We start from the raw sequence: 13,734 nt of genomic DNA, 5'->3' as shown, positions 1-13,734 counted from the left end.
TCCCAATGAGCATCACTTTGCATTTTTCCACATTAAATTTCATCCGCCATTTGGATGCCCAGTCTTCCAATTTCCTAAGATCTGCCTAAGTAAGGGGAAAGTTCCCCTGGACTGGAAATTAGCTAATGTCGTTCCTCTGCATAAAAAGGGTTGCAGAGCAGAGGCTGCGAATTATAGACCAGTGAGTCTCACATCAATAGTGTGCAAACTCATGGAAACACTAATTAAAAGCAAATTGGACACGATCTTGAATGAAGGGAATCTTCGGGATCCCAGTCAGCATGGATTCACCAAGGGTAGGTCCTGCCAATCCAATCTCATCAGCTTCTTTGACTGGGTAACAAGAAAGTTGGACTTGGGAGAGTCTTTGGACGTCGTGTACCTGGACTTCAGTAAAGCTTTTGACAGTGTCCCCACACTGCAGGCTGCTAAGCAAGATGGAATCGATGGGGTTAGGAGAGACACTAACTGCATGGGTCAATGATTGGCTGAGTGGCAGACTTCAGAGGGTGGTGGTTAATGGTACCCTCTCTAAAACATCAGAGGTGACCAGTGGAGTGCCGTAAGGCTCGGTCCTCGGTCCACTCCTTTTCAACATATTCATAGGGGATCTGACTCAAGGGCTTCAAGGTAAAATAACACTCTTCGCCGATGACGCCAAACTATGTTATATAGTAAGTGAATGCAGTTTACAGAATTATATGGCTCAGGACCTGCTTACATTGGAAAGTTGTTCCTCAACCTGGCAGCTAGGCTTCAATGCTAAGAAATGTAAGGTCATGCACCTCGGAAGCGGAAATCCATGCAGGACGTACTTCTTGAATGGAGAAACTTTAACTAGGACTTCAGCAGAACGAGATTTAGGAGTAATCATCAGTGCAGACATGAAAACTGCCAATCAAGTGGAGAAGGCTTCATCTAAGGCAAGGCAGATATTGGGTTGTATCAATAGAAGTTTCGTCAGCCGAAAGCCTGAAGTCATAATGCCGTTGTACAGGGCCATGGTGAGACCTCATCTGGAGTACTGTGTGCCATTCTGGAGGCCACATTACAGTAAAGATGTGCGCAGAATTGAATCGGTTCAGCGGACAGCCACCAGGATGATCTCGGGGCTCAAGGGTCTCTCGTACGAAGAGAGACTGAACAAATTGCAGCTCTACACTCTCGAGGAACGTAGGGAGAGGGGAGACATGATTGAAACATTTAAGTACCTCACGGGACGTGTCGAAGTGGAAGATGATATTTTCTTTCTCAAGGGACCCTCGGCCACAAGAGGGCATCCGCTCAAACTCAGGGGCGGAAAATTTCATGGCGACACCAAAAAGTATTTCTTCACAGAGAGAGTGGTTGATCATTGGAACAAGCTTCCAGTGCAGGTGATCAAGGCAGACAGCGTGCCAGACTTTAAGAATAAATGGGATACCCATGTGGGATCCCTACGAGGGTCAAGATAAGGAAATTGGGTCATTAGGGCATAGACAGGGGGTGGGTAAGCAGAGTGGGCAGACTTGATGGGCTGTAGCCCTTTTCTGCCGTCATCTTCTTGTTTCTATGCCTGCAATTTTTCAGTCTGCATGTGTTTTAACAGCTGTGAACAGTTTAGTGTCTGCAAATTTAATCTCTTTACTCATTCTAATTTCCAGATCATTTATAAATAAAAGACCTGGAAATTGGATACGACGAGTGAGATGATTAAATTTGCAGACGATATGAAGTTATTCAGAGTAGTGAAGATGCAGGAGGATTGCGAAGACCTGCAAAGTGACATAAACATGCTCGAGAAATGGGCTGCGACATGGCAAATGAGATTTAATGTAAGGTGATGCATGTCGGTAACAAAAATCTTATACACGAATACAGGATGTCCGGTGCAGTACTTGGAGAGAACCCTCAGGAAAGAGACTTGGGAGTACTGGTTGACAAGTCAATGAAGCTGTCTGCGCAATGTGCAGCGGCAGCAAAAAAGGTGAACAGAATGCTAGGAATGATTAAGAAAGGGATCACGAACAGATTGGAGTAGGTTATTATGCCGCTGTACCGGGCCATGGTTCGCCCTCACCTGGAATACTGTGTCCAGCACCGGTCGCCGTACATGAAGAAGGACACAGTACTAATCGAAAGGGTCCAGAGAAGACCGACTAAAATGGTTAAGGGGCTTGAGGAGTTGCTGCACAGTGAGAGATTAGAGAAACTGATAACCAATTTCTAATTCACACCTGAACAATGCCTCCTATCACATGACTCTCTGTCTCAGGAGACTCTCAAGAGGAAATTTGTCAAAAGCTTTCTGAAAATCTAGATACACTACATAAACCAGCTCACCTTTATCCACATATTTATTCACACCTTCAAAGTAGTCAAGCAAATTGGTGAGGCAAGACCTCCTTTGGCTGAACACATGCTGACTCTGTCCCACTAAATCATGTTCTACTAGTACTACTGTTTACATGTACACAAGAGTCCGTACATTAGGCGATCAATCCATGCTTGTGATCCACTTGCATAAGCTTATCAATCACATCTTTCAGCTCCTCCTCCTTCATAAGTGGAGTATAGCTCCCTCTTCAGTTTTTCTTCTGCAAGTGAACCAAGAAGAGTTGTTCTGATTTGCTCTGTTCAGTTTTTATTATTTTCAGGACTTTTGGTGCCAGAGGACCCCATATCTGGGGCTGTTCTACCTGAAAGGGAATGCAGACTCTGCGAGGGTGGATTGCTGCTTGCAGGGTAACCCACAGGTGTACCTGAAGAGCCATCCTGCTTTGTGTTCATTCCTCTGGGAACCTACTCACTTTCTGATTTATTAGAGGTTTTGGGTTTCAGGAAGCTAGCTGCATTTTATTTTCCCCCGTCACACAGCAAGGATGTGGGTGTTGAGCCTTTAGTCGGTTCTGGTCCAACTGGCAGCCTGAAGATTTTGTCTGGACTGTTTCACAAGGATTTTAGGTAGAAAATTCTCTCCACTTCAGTCAGGCTGAAACAAAATTGACACAGGCAGGCACCAGCAGCAGCATTGAGAGTACAGCTCATTATTCCCTATAGGGAAAATCAGAGGGGGGTTTGAAAAAGTTGAATTTAAGTGTTTCTGGGGCCAGAGATAGGGCCTCCTTCCCAAATCCCTTTCTCTGAATTTACCTTTCAGGGGAACTCCCACGGGCTGTTTTGGCATGATTTTTCTGGCAGTGTCCATCTTGGATTTTAAACAATCATTTTTTTTTTTCTAAAGCCTCTATCTGCCTCAAAACCCTTTGATTTAGCTGAAAATCAAATGGGATGGACTCTTCAGGCTGTTCTGCCCCTGTATCATGCCAGCTTTGTGGTGGATGGTCAGCCAAGGAGCAACTGTGTACTGCATGTGAGAGAGGGGCAGGAGCTTTGGGCTCCGAGCCCTCTAGGTCTTGGGAGCTGCCATTTAAAACTAAACATGTTCAGAACTGAGTTACTTATCCTTCCGCCTAAACCTATATCTCATCTCCCTCCACTCTCTATCTCAGTGGATAACACACTCATCCTCCCCATCTCGTCATCTTTGACTCTTTTCTCTGCACAAATCAACAGACTGCCAAAACTTGTTGCTTCTTTCTCTATAACATCACCATTATCTGATCTTTCCTCTCTAAGCACATTACCAAAACTTTTATCTACTCCCTCATCATCTCTTGCCTAGACTATTGCAACCAGCACTGGCCTCCTGCGTAACCATCTCTTTCCCCTTTAATCCATTCAGAATATTGCTGCATGACTTATTTTCCACCAGAGTTGCTATGCTCACATCACCCCTTTGCTGAAGTCACTTCACTGGCTCCCCATCCACTTCTGTATACATTTGAAACTCCTCATATTGACCTATAGGTGTATTCATTCTTTAGCTCTTCAATATCTCTCGTCTCTTGTCTTTCCCTACACTCCTCCCTGGGAGCTCATTAGGCAAATCTCTTCTGTCTGTAACCTTCTCTTCTATTGCCAACTCCAGACTGTGCCCTTTCTCTTTTGCTGCCTGGAATAAACTGCCTGAATCAGTAAGTCCTGGAACTATTCAAATCCAAAGTTTGAAAATGCATTTAACTCATGCTCCTTCCCCCCCCCCCCCCCCCCCGCCAAGCACCCTGCGTAACTCCCTAAGCCCCTACATGTTCTGTTGTCTATTAATTTTAGATTGTAAGCTCTACTGAGAAGGAATCATCTTAAATATGTTGTTGTACAGTGCTGCAAAGGCCTGTAAGTACTGTAGAAATGTTAAATAGTAGTGGGGGGGGGGCGTGTGGTAGAGAGAACACCCCTTCTGGAGTCCTCAAATAGTGAAGGTACAAAACACAAATGCGTGAACACTGTGGAGCCCAAGAGAAGCCAGGCCTTGGGGCTTCCTGTTCAAGGATTTACTCAAGAATTTGTGTATCTTCTGTGGAAAGCTTATTTGATGGCCCCAAGATGCATGCGCTGCCTGGGGGTATCCCAGTATCAGACTAGGGAGAGATGCCTCCTCTGTCACAGAGGAAGCTGGCTCCCAGCCTGTGTGACCAAGCAGAGAAGGGTTGGGAGGATTGGAGATCAGACTCCATCCGGTTCCCTGTCAGGGACCGGGTGTTGAGGTATTTGCTGCCCTCAACCAGGGAGATGATCTGTCAGTGCAGCAACTGTTCAAGTTGGCTACCATCTCGCATGTCATTATGGATGCATTCAGAGAGTTGGAGCCTCCGCAGCCTTCCACCTCACAGTGCACGGTCATGAGCGACATAAATGCTCCGACCACCTTTTTTCCCTCACATCCGGACATCATCTTGCTGGTCACAGACAATGAGAGACTCCAGAAGGCTCCCCGAAGGTGGCAAAAACTATATCCAAACTTTTTACCCTATGGCTCTGGAATTTCAGCAGTTGTGTAGTCAGCTGAAGGTGGATTTCACTGAGACTCAAGTAACTTAAGCATACCTCCCTCCTTAATGAGGGAGGGGTGATGTTAAAGGATGCTCAAAATCGCAAGGTGGACATGGTGTTTAAGAGGCAATTCTCTCGGACCACTGAACTCTAGCTCTTATTCGAGAGGATCACAAGATTGAGTTTTATCGCTTTCCTTCAGATCTGCCGGATGGCTCGAAAAAGAGGCCAGGGTGCAGTGATGTTGCAAAGACTGTTGAACATTCAAGCCATAGAACCAGTTCCTTTTTTTGTTTGTTTATATATATTTATTGAATTTTTTTCAATATAATCAAGCATAACTTGTACAGAAAGGAAATTCAGCAAAAGAATTAATAATTAAACATAATACTTCAATCAAACATCAAATATAAGCTAAATCTCTACTCAAGTCCACAATTAGATCCAAGGTGGATGATGGGCAAGTAATACTGAGAAAAATTAAATTAAGTAAACTATTACTAGTAGACTGAAAATACACCTTTCCTTAATCTAAGCACTCATGTTCCATCTTTCTCCAAACATGAAGTTGATAGAAAGGTTGTCAGTTGAGATGGCTCAAAGAAGACAAATTTATGTGAACGATAGTTAATTTCACATTTACATGGATATCGCAAATAAAATGTAGCTCCTAGAGCCATAACACCAGGTTTCCTTAGCAAAAATTCACGTCTCCTCCGCTGGGTCTCCTTGGCCAAATCTGGGAACATCTGTATTTTACAACCTAAAAATTATTTTTGTTTATTCTTAAAGAAAAGTCTCAGCAACCAGTTTTTTTCTGGCGCGAGCGCTACTGTTATAAGTAAAGTTGCTGGTTCCGCCAATTCTTTATCCGATGTTTCCAGAATATTAGATAAATTGATAAGAGTCCTGTCCCATATTCTGTTGTTGTTGCTGTTGCAATTTCTTATTTGGAAGGTAATAAACTTTTGTAAATGGTGGTAATGTTTCTTCAGAAAGCTCCAATATTTCAATCATATAACGCTTAAGCATTTCTCTAGGGGCTATCATAGGCACCTTAGGAAAATTAATCAGCCTAAGATTGTTATTCTGGGAAAAATTTTCCATTACCTCCATTTTCCTTCTTAAATCAGTATTATCTTTAATTAGTGTCTCGATAGTTTGTTTAGAAACCTTTATATCTTGAAATACATTCTGTATTGAGGTCTTAGAGTCCTCAATTTCACTTTTTAAGTCTTTAATGTCAGTCTCATGTTTGTTAATTTTATTTTCAAATAGTTGTAATTGTGGACTTATGGACTTTGCCAAGTTAGCCACTAAATCCCACAGAGAGTCCAATGTTACCTCCTGGGGCTTCTCTATTTGAAGAAAGTGTAAGTTAGGTTTATTTAGCTCACCCTCTGGCAAACTGTCTCTTCCAACGTCGTGTTCGGTTCCTGCTTCCCCCTCCGCTTCCTCCTCAGTCTCCGCATTCGAGCTTCCCTGCAGCAGCAAGGGCCCCGGCAACACAGTTCCCCCTTTGATCTCCTGAGCCTCTGGGAGGAGGTGAACTCCAACTTCCGGGAGTACCTCCGCTCGCGGCGAACTGGTAGACTGAGGGCATGGGGGAGGTGCTCTCACGTCGGGGCTTAAGGATGTTTCTGGCCCCATGGAGAGCGACGCAGACTCGCCGCCACTGCGAACCTCCTGCAGGGAACTCCCCGACGATATTGTTGGCGTTTGCTGCATTCTCCGGACAAGCTCCTCAATGTTGCCGAAGACAGCCGTTCTAGAGCGCTGTGAGGCTCCACCAGCGCTCCTTCCTCTCCTCTTCGGCATGGCTAAACAGGTAGGATTTTACCAAGAAAAGTAAGATAAATAAGACAAGCTTGGGGAGAGTGTGCTTAGACCTACTAGCATTCGGCCATCTTGGATCCCCTTCCGGGTACTCCATAGAACCAGTTCCTGAAGAAGATTTGGCAGATGCTCAATACACTTCATAGTGCCCAAGAAAGACACCGAAGACTGGAGACCAATCCTGAACCATAAATGCGGTGCTGAGTGCTGTGCTTCTACATGAAGACGGTTCGGTCCATCATTGCGGCAGTGGCTCCGGGGGAATTCCAAGCCTTCCTAGATCAGATAGAGGCATACAATCATATTCCCATTTTCCCTGACCACAGGAAATATTTGAGAATTCATGTCTTTCAACGGCATTTTCGGTTTACAGCCCTACTCCATGATCTTCACCAAGGTGATTGTTGTGGTTGCAGCTCACCTCTGCAGAATGGGAATATAGGTGCACCCATACCTGGATGATTGGATGACCGGAGGGCACGCAGGCAGTGCAAGTAGTTGTGCCTCTCCTACAAGATCTGAGCAGGATTGTCAACTTCAAGAAGAGTCATCTAGAGCCAACCCAGTGCTTGAAGTGTTTGGGAGTATGTTTTGACATGGCGAAAGGCTGTGTCTTTCTTCCTGAACCACACAAATAGAAGCTCAGGAAGCAGATTTAGGATCTCTTAGCGATGCTGAATCCCACTGCCTGGTATTACCTTCAGGTGCTGGGTTCTATGGTGGTCGCCCTGGAGGTAGTTCCCTGGGCAAGAGTGCATATACGCCCTCTCTAGGATGCTTTGCTCTCCAGGTGGTCCCTGTAGAGGCCTTCCCTACTACAGCACCTTCCTGGATAAGGAAGGTGAGGAACAGTTTGCATTGGTGGCTCCAAGGGGATGCCTTATCAAAAGGCATACCCTTCCAAATCTCCTCATGGGTGATGCAAATGACCGACGCCAGTCTTTTCGACTGGGGAGCTTATTGAAGTAATCGTCCAATACATGGCCAGTGGGTCTCTTCCATAGAGAAAATGGTCTATAAATCGCCTGGAACTCTGAGCCATTTGCCTAGTACTGAGGGCACTGGAGCAGTACATGGAAGAAAAGCCACAATGGTAGCTTATGTGAATAAACAGGGGAGCACCAGAAGTGCTCCATTACATCTGGAGGCTCAGATGTTGTTCCATTGGGCAGAAGCCCATCTTCAGTTACTCTCAGCAGCCCATGTAATGGGAGTGGACAATTTACAGGCTGACTTCTCCCAGTAACATACTGACTCTCCAGGAGAAGATCCAGGCTATACTCAGACAGGAGTTTTCAAGGCTACTGCAATTGTAGCCTTCATAGGCATTAAAGCAGTGTCCCGCAAACTTTTCAGTCGAAAGGCCCACTAAGCCCAGTGCCCCAGCCGGAAAGCACCCGAAGTGCACAGACATCCTATGAGCGTGGGAGCAGTGCAGAGCATTCAGCATGCCGGCTTGTGCTAAAAACCGCTATCACGGTTTTGTAAAAGGGGAGAGGGGGGTCAGTGCCCTACAAGTGCTTTTCAACACTATATTTCAAGTGTTAAGTGCCATATAAATTTCTTTTGACACCAATCAGCAGAAAACATGTCCATTGCTTTCTCACTTCACAAAGGGCCTCATGATATCAAAGCCTCTAATCCAACATCCTCCAGTTCTTTCAAATTCACAGGTAATATTCACATATTGAAATCTCCGTTTGAAACACCTATGACTTCATCTCTACAGCACATTACTTAGCTGGTAGTCTTCACCCATTGAATTTATTCTGTGCACAGATCCAGTTCATTCTGATCTCTAATACATGATCTACTTTACTCATCATTTCTCAAAATAGCATTGCTCTTCTCACTCATCCCAACTTCCTACTAGAGGTAGCCTCCAGTATTCATCTTAGCCACTCTATAGATGTACCAAACTTCTTCTCCAGACCACATTATCTTCCAGGGAGAACTATACTTCACTTATTGTACTGTAAATCTGACTTGGCTTGCTGGCTACGTTGGACTATGCCTTTCCAAAATACAACTCGTCTGTTACTGTCCTTTAATACCAACAAACTAGGACCTTTGGTAACCAAGAAGTCATTCTCTCCATTGTCAACAAGCTGCATATCATGCTACCATGCTCGGGCTGGGCTGCCACTGGACAACTATGCACCAGCACATGAATTAGCAGCGATGCCAGCCTTAGTTGTTACTCCATTTCCCTTCCATTGTAGCCATTTCTGAAGCAGACTCTTCAGTCCCCACATCATGATTTCACATCCCATGTTTGTCTTGAGCCTAATTTCAGGTGGGATAGTTGGTTCAGCCAACAGTTCTAAAATAAATAAATTAATTAATTGCCAACTCCTTCCCATTTGTCATAGCTAGGGAGTCCCATCTGAGAGAATATTGCTGTTTGCTTGTCCTGGAATAAAGCACAGTTACTTACCTGTAACAGGTGTTATCCAGGGACAGCAGGCAGATAGTCTCACAACCTCCCATCGCCTTGTGACAGATTGGAGCTACAGGAGACTCACAGGAGAGAGGTATTTCTACCCAGGCTGTGTTTATTCTAGAGAGGCCTTGGGAAAACAGACTGATGCCTGTAGCAGCTGGCTGAGGTAAGCCACGGCTATATTCTTTGGTTGATGTGAGGCAAACAACAAAGCAGTGTTTTTTGTTTCTGTGAAAGGTGTTTGTGTGTTAATTGCTCCTAGCAAGCCAGGCTATCCTGCCAAACCAGGCTAGTCTACCACATATGGTGTTTCTTGCTGGTTTTTTAGCTTTTGCTGCAGAGAAGCTGTCCGGGGGTCTATAGAGACTGGGAGACCTCAATATAGAAAGATTTTTATTTTGGAACAGCTAAGGAGATAAGCTCTGGCTGAAGAAAGAGAAGGAATTTATAACAGGTATTTATAATAATAATAATAATAACAGCTTATATACTGCAATACCGTGAAGTTCTATGCGGTTTACAAAGATTAAGCAAAGGTACAAATTGATTGAGAGGATCAGTTGTCTAGATACTTTAGGAACAGGTTTGTTTTCAGACGTTTCCTAAATTCCTCATAAATAGTGGGCGAAAGCAATTGTTCTAGGTCTTTACCCCGTGATGCTGCTTGGTGCGAGAGAAGATGTTCATGGTGTTTTTTCAGTTTACAACCTCTCACTGGGGGGGAAACGAAGTTGGAATGTGAGCTTCTCTTGTGTCTGTTGGCTGAGAAGACGAAAAGGTCAGTTATATATTTAGGGTCAAGTCCGTGTAGTGCTTTGAAGCAGAAGCAGGCAAATTTAAACTTTACGCGTGCCTCCATTGGCAGCCAATGCAGCTGCTGGTAGTAGGGTGTCACGTGGTCAAACTTCCTCAGCCCAAAGATCAGTTTAACTGCTGCATTTTGCATCAATTATAAACGCTGCATGTTCTTTTGGGAAATTGCTAAATAGGCGATGTTACAGTAGTCAAGTAGACTCAGTACGAGGGATTGGACTAGGGTTCTGAATGCCGCTGTATCGAAATAAGCTTTAATGGATCTGAGTTTCCAGAGAGTGAAAAATCCCTTTCTGATCAAGGAGTCCACCTGGTCTCTCATGGTTAGGCACTGATCCTAAACAGGAAGACTTTTATTTGGTTTGAGTGCTGCATTACCCCAAGGCAGAGAGAAAAGAAACTGCTGTAGGAACAGGAACTGTTAGAAATCCTGGAGTAGGTTTACTAGATGAAGTACTACAGGCTATGCAAGAAAAGGTGCAGCTTGCTGCCAAAAGGAAACAAGTGTTTACTCTGGAAACTGTGACTGCTACCTAAGTGTAGAATAGAAGTAGTGGAATTTCTGCAGGGAAGTGCTGGTTTTAAAAGTCAGTACTCCAGGTTACACTGGTGAAAGACCAGAATCTGAGAACCCAAATCAGGAATTTGGGAGCAAGAGTGGCAAGAAACCTGGCTGATCTTTCAACAGAAATCCTGGCTGGGTCAGAGGAGTGTAAAGAGATTAAGTGCCCTGGATCCAGTAGACAACCAGGAGGTAGTCAAGGGACTAGCCAGCAGAGAGAAGCAGGTTTTAAACATAGGAGAGTGGGGAAATGGAAGCCCAAAAGTTCCAAGAAGGGAAAGGATATCAGTGAGGGGCATCAGGTGGTAGTCCAAACCCCGAGTCAAGGACAACCCAAGAGAAGGAGCCCGGTCAAACCCTGTGATTGGGAGCCCATTGAAGAATGGAATGGGGTATCTGCCATGGTGTCTCAGCTGGAATAGGAGACTGAGTTTTAGGAGAGCTACGTCAAAAGGGTCCAAAACTCACTTCCAAAACTCACTAGAACAGGCTTAGCACCAAATTAAAGACCTGTTAGAAGACCAGGTATTTGCTGTTGAATTTGTTGAAATTAAGGGAGGAAAAGAAAAACCTCCAGAGGCAACTGGTGAAAGTTCAGGATCAGTTGTTTAGGCAAAAGGGAAGTACGGAAGAGGCTCAAGAAGCCAATAAAACTGTTCAGACTCAGCTGATTGAGATGGAAGTATCTAAGAATAAAATAGTGAAGGAAATGAATGAGGAAATTGGCAACCTCAGAGCAAGGAATGAGGTATTGTCCCAAAAGTTAAAGGAACAAGTCTGCCTTGTAATAGTCCAGAGGGATGACTATTGGGCCAAAGCAGAGGCTGCAAATGCCAAAGTGGAGCAGCTACAGCTGGAGTTGGCAGCATCAGTGCCAGGCTGGCAGTATACCAGATTGCAGGAGCAGCTAAATGAAATAGTACAGAACTGTGGGGCAATGAAAGCCAAGGCAAGGGGCTGGAAGAGCTGAATGGCAAGCTCCAAAGGAAGTTACATGAGATGCATCACCAGGAGGAAGAGGGGGCGAAGATGGCTGGGAAGTCCCAGCTAGAGTACTCTCGGCTAAGAAAAGAATGATGTGTTGTCCCAGAATTGGAGGAGACTTAGGCTCAGCTTGCTACCGAGACTGCTATGGGGCAGGAGTGCCAGAAGCAAGTAGAAAAATGAGATTTGGCTCTGCAAGCCATTCAGGAGCAGCTAAGAAAGAGACAAGCCCATTGAATGGGGAAGAATCAGCCAGGGTCCGGGGAAGTGGCTTCCCGATGCCCTTATGGGGCTGAGAGAGACTACCTGGGAAGAGAGTACCCAGGGTGACCCTGAAGAGAGGGGCCTGAAGATCTCTATAGAATTCTGGAAGGAATTAAGACAGGTATTCATGCTGGCGATGGGGCACGGGTGAAGAACACTATTGTGGAGTTCTCAAGAAGTAGAAACCCACGGGGGTTTGCAGTTCAATTGTACCCTGTACTTAGACACCAAGAGGCCAGTACATTAACAACAGATGAGAAAGAGTCTCAGTCCGCAGGTCATAACAATGTTCCCTGGATGGAAGGAGATGGAGTCCAAGCTCTGGTAATAGGAGGAATGGACACTGGGACAAGGGATAGCCATACTCAAACCAAATCTCAAGTCTTTGGGTCTAAGAGCTAAAGTGTCAAAAGGTCAAGTGTGTCAAAAGCCAAAGAGCTCATTAATTCGGGACTCTACAACAGGGGAGGGAACCCAGAGACTGACAGACAATAGCCCCATGACTATTATGGACTACAAGAAGAGATGGACTCAGAGTCATAATGGTACTGCTTGCTGTGCCCTGTTCTTTTATGTATGCGTGAGGCATGGAGAGTAACAATTGGGGTTTTGGCCTCGGGTGGTTTTGGTGATTCAGAATAGTGGATAAGATCCTAGGAATGTCTTTCTCTCCACCCTTGGGAAAGAAGGCTCCTGGTAAAAGCAGGCACTCACCCCATTAGGGATGAGCTGGGGGAGAGGGTGTTTGACAGGTTGAGGGGTTTTCCCTCCCCTATGCAAATCTTATACCCCCAGGCAGCAGGAGGTGCTAATCAAATGTGGAACTACAGTTCCCAGCATGCACTGGGCTATGGAGCTCAGTGTTGAATTATAGGGGCAGGACTTGCAGGAGAGAGGTATTTCTACTCAGGCTGGGTTTATTCTAGAGAGGTCCCCGAGGGAGAAAGATGAACTCTCAAGTTTTCCCTAGCTATAGGCAGAGGCAGGCTTTGAGAAAACAGACTGATGCCTGTAGCAGCTGGCTGAGGTAAGCCACAGCTATCTTTGGTTAGTGTGAGGAAAACAAAAAAGCAAAGTGATTTTGTTTCTCTGAAAGTTGTTTGTGTGCTAATTGCTCCTACTAGCAAGCCAGGCTAGTCTACCACAGTCCCCTATTTAGCTTCTTAGCTTTTTTTATTTAACTGATGGTCCTGCAAGCTGACATCGGGCAGGAAGGCATTCACGGTATGCGCCATCTTGTGACTTTTGAAGAGTTAACCATGTTTCCCCGAAAATAAGACCTACCCCGAAAATAAGCTTTGGCATGATTTTCGGGGTAGGTCTTAATATAAGCCCTACTCCTGAAAATAAGCCCTAGTCACCAGCAGCAGCGCCTCCCCCCACCACGCAACCCCTTTCATCTCTCCCCCGCCAACCGTGAGACCGAAATATCTTGTAACAAACGGCAACGTCGGCAACAATCTGGACAGGCTGCTTCGTGGCCTTCTCTTGGACGTTCATTGTGCCGTGTTACTGATGACATCATCAGTGATGCAGCAGAGGAATGTCCGGGTGGGAGAAAGTTGTGAATAATATTAATATAATATGGAATATCAATATATTTTGAACACAACTTTAATTAATGCATTTGAAATCTATCGACACCCTGTGGTTTTGTTTGTTTTGGGGTTTTTTTTTGCGGATTCTCATTGGAAAATTAGTCCAATTGGCGCACTTCCGCACAATTTTTCCGTGGGCCAGATAAAAATCATATCGCGGACCGTACTTTGGAGACCCATGATTTAAAACAAACTATACAGCCAGCCTACTTTACAAGAACGGTGACAACTATACCTCATTTAAGATTTTTGGAAATAATCTGAGTCTGTGTTAAGTGGTTGGCACTGCTGTTTCTATCCATCTTGTTCAAGAACTATACAAGGAAGAGCAAGAAAGATATGTCATTTCAAGTCAAACCTAA

General features: G+C 44.9%; 1 protein-coding gene across 1 annotated transcript in view; it reads left to right on the top strand.

The window, feature by feature from the left end:
- Positions 1-13,734, top strand: part of MAN1B1 (mannosidase alpha class 1B member 1) — a 245,232-nt gene that overhangs the window by 127,973 nt on the left and 103,525 nt on the right. The gene's annotated exons all lie outside the window — the stretch shown is intronic.

The sequence above is a fragment of the Geotrypetes seraphini genome, chromosome 10 (genome assembly GCF_902459505.1).
Source record: "Geotrypetes seraphini chromosome 10, aGeoSer1.1, whole genome shotgun sequence".
Lineage (NCBI taxonomy): Eukaryota > Metazoa > Chordata > Amphibia > Gymnophiona > Dermophiidae > Geotrypetes > Geotrypetes seraphini.
The sequence above is the reverse complement of the archived record's forward strand: the minus strand, read 5'-3'. Positions and strand labels throughout refer to the sequence as shown.